This window comes from Nanorana parkeri, unplaced genomic scaffold, assembly GCF_000935625.1.
Source record: "Nanorana parkeri isolate BGI_ZX_2015 unplaced genomic scaffold, ASM93562v1 scaffold1, whole genome shotgun sequence".
NCBI lineage: Eukaryota > Metazoa > Chordata > Amphibia > Anura > Dicroglossidae > Nanorana > Nanorana parkeri.
The window spans coordinates 210315-214229 of NW_017306269.1; positions in this window are offsets into that span (position 1 = coordinate 210315).

A 3915-nucleotide genomic window follows, 5' to 3' on the forward strand; every position below is an offset into this window, starting at 1 on the left:
AACTGTGTTAAAAAAAACCACAAACCAATAAATAATTAAATAAATAACTATATATAATAGTAAAATTATACAATCATTGATAATGTCAACCCTTATGGTATAAAGTATGCCTTCAGTGTGTAATACATATTACACATACATAAATAGTGCAATATTTCTTGAAGATCATGGGTTATACAGTATATGCGGTGGATGAATATTGGTTGCCACTGGTTACCACATATTTGGTAGTGCACAGATTACATGTGTGGTGAATAAATAGTGGTTGCTACTAGTTACCACAAACCTAAGTTCACATTTGCGATAAAGGGTGCTCATTGCCACCCCCTGCAAAAGCCCTACATGGTCCAATGTTCACCCAATTGCAGAATGTGATGCTCGAGTTCGGTTCATGTCTTTTCAGAATCAGATTGTGTCTGGCCGCTTGTGGTCAAATGTCAGAAAAATAGCAATGTAATTTCCTGACATCGACCTTCCAGTCCGACAAACCCCTCTGCTGCATCTCCTGTACTAAGAAGCTTACATTTAAATGGCCTTTATGCACATCTCTGCTTCTTATCTAATTAATGTCAACATTAAACTCAACACAGATAAACAGCATAAGAATGGAATGGGACGAGCAGACACTATTCATTATCTTCTTCTGTGCTGACCAGAAGGTTATGATAATATATATCACCATTGTATTACTCTTATTTAATATGGTCATCCTTGGTGCTCCAAAGTTATTTCCCCTACGTAGACGTGAGACTTATTTTGTAGTGTATGTCATCTCTCGTAGGCCCAGTAATTAGTCATAAAGAGAAAGCAGAACGTGAACGCTGCGGTATAATTGTCAGGGACTGGGCAAAATACAGGATGACAAATTACAGAGTCTTTTGTAGCATTTGAAATGCCTTGCCGCTCTAAGCCAGGCGATGGAGTCACTGGTGGGATGGTGGATGGAGAAGCCTGTGCTTGTTATACTATTGAGAAAATCTCCAGGTTTTTTTAAATAAAGAGAACCCTGTTTAAGATATAAAGTAATATTTTATATGGCGCCAACATTTCCTGTAGCACTGTACAAAGCAAGCATGCACAAGGGTAGCGCAGTCTGAGAAGAGAAGGGATAGGAATGTGACAAGGGAAATTAGCAGTGTGGTAGGACAAGGGTGGTGAAAAAACAACATTGGTATTTGTCGGGGGACTGGGCCCCTTGGGAAGTTGGGAAGCTGTAACTATGGAACTGTACTTGAATTGGGAACATGGGAGCGGTTTTAGTAGAGGTCTTATTTTTTCTGATGGGCACCCAAAGACCCCTTTTGGGATCCAACAGTCCTTAAGATTATTTGTATGTTATCTTGGTTATTATGTTTGGCAACTGTTAATTTTTATATGGTTAAATAAAGGGCTGCTGTGGCCATTTAAATCAGTAGGTGCCAATGGACTCACAGTGTAGTGCAAATGTCTTGCATTTCGGTGTGCTGCATTGAAGAAAAAAAAAAGGGGCAGATCTGTGTCTTATTTTTTCCTGTTGCCATGCATTGCAAGCCCATTATTGATGAAATAGAATAGAATGGCATAGTGCAATGAGGACCCAGGAGGGCACTACCCAAAATGGTGGGCAGTATGTGCTTTACATGTGTTTTAAGAAGCTTCCAGCCTATTAAATCTCAACTGTTATAATATAGGTTTGAGATTTTAGCAAATAAGTTTCAAAGCAGTTCAGGGTTTAGTAAGTTGGTTGCTTTTATTGATAAAAAGATTGTCTTGTAATGTATTGAAAAATATGTATATAACTGACTTATGATTGATTTTAACTGACTTATGATTGACAAAACCCTCAAACAGCATTTTCTGAACAATTCCTGAACCTTTTTTCCCTCCCCCTGTGCTGTTCTAACCCACCCTCCTCTGCTGTATGCTCAGTTCTGGCACCGAGTCCACCAGCATTCTACTGCAATATTAACCTGTGGCCGGTGCATCTTCTAATGTGTGCCGCATGCAGTAGAACCCCATAGGCTTCTATAGGGAGAGGAGACTGATCTGTCTCTCGGCTCCGTTGAAGTCTATGGGGTTCTGCCGTGCATGTGTAGGAAGCAGGACCCAGACTGGGCATTAAGTGACAGCGGCACCAAATCTCCTCTAATTTCCAGTATGGCACTAATTTTAATTTGTGCCGTACTGGCACATAACATCTTCCATCTCTAATAGTGTATTTGCTGCTCTCTGTGGTAGATCATGTGACTTGCATAGATCTCTGCAGATTAGAAGAGATCAGCAGAACTAAATGCTGGGTCCACTCTGGGGGCAGTGTGGAGTCTTTGGGAGTCAAAATGGTGCCAATACCTTACCAAATAATAACATGTGATTGTACCCTCCATTAACACCTATCATATCATAACAAAATACCTAAATAATAAAGTGAACACACAACAACAGTTGTGGGAAAACTTTAGGCTGCAGACACTTCATTATGTTTAAAGACACTAAAAAGGCTTTAATAGGCTTTAACCTTTATTACCAAGCAGTACCACTGTTACTCATTAACATGTGCTTAATGTTTAATAATGTAAACCAACCAAATTACCGTTTACTACCCATCCAGTGGGTGACATTACCCAATAAGGTTTGACCGCGACAAGGGAACGAAGGGGGAGGGTGGGCAGAGTGAAGGTCAAAGAATCCAAAATGAAGGCTGAGAGTAATCCAGAGGTGAGTCCAGCCACCAATCTTGAGGTAACTGCTGACACTTGTAACCTGAAAGACAAACCAGAAAAAAACACACAGGAAAGCTTACCCAGATAGACATGTCCTTACAGGCACCACGGCGCTCTAGTAGGAATAAAACTACTTTTAAAAACACATGGAGGATAGGGGTAACAATCCCATAGGGCCACTTTCCAATGTTTTTATAACTGGCCCTAACATTGTGTCGCTACTACGTATGCACGGTAGTACAAATGTAGACCATAGCCGTCCACAGCAGCCACACCCAGCAAGAAGCACACTCAGTGCAGCAGGTGAGTCTGTATTTAAGTGGGACATAAACTTCTAATTTCTAGCCCAGCCAGTTTTTACCCCATCCCTACACACCAAGTTCTGCTGCGGCTTACACAGGCCAGGCAGCTCGCACCACAACCCATTGTCTGACGTCTGCTGCTAGCCAGAGGGACTGCACCTGGCAACACCTCGCAGGGGCACCACTCACCACCTTGCCTGCAACCACCACCCTCAACACCACTGCTGCAGCAGTCCCCCACCATCATTGCTGTGTCTGCACTCCCCTTTTCACTTCTATGTCTGAAACCTGTTCATCACTGTAACTTTATGCTAATGCCCTCTCTGCACTGTGGGTGACCCCCATCCTATCGCCCTGCTCTTACCCTCTTCTACATGCCCCCACTCCACTTGCCTTTGTATCAATGTCTGCTTCTGTGCTCCCTGCCATTGCACCATTACTTAACTCTCGCCGCAACTGACGTGATGCGCCCTTCTGTATTCAGCCCATGTACATGTACAGCAGCCTCTAGGCTGGGAGAAGGAGGGCCAATACTAGCAGCCATTCAGGATGCATAACAGAAGGCTGGGGGTGTACAAAGTGTGTTGCTGCTGCAGGGGAGGCAGATGACCCTGAATTAGAAGACTGGCTGAACAGAATTTACTTTTGTAAGTAAAACAATTTCCATACATGGATTTCATCCGTATATTATTATTATTATTATTCAGGATTTATTTAGCACCAACATTTTGTGCAGCAGGTTACAAAATCAAGGGAGATATTACAGTTATGATTACAATACAAGACCAGACAAATGTGTTATGAGGGCCCTGTCTGCTCATGAGAACTTAAAATCTATTTTTTGCAGCTTCATTGGAGTGCTTTTTAAAATACTGTATGTGTATATGTGTATGTGTGTATATATATATATGTGT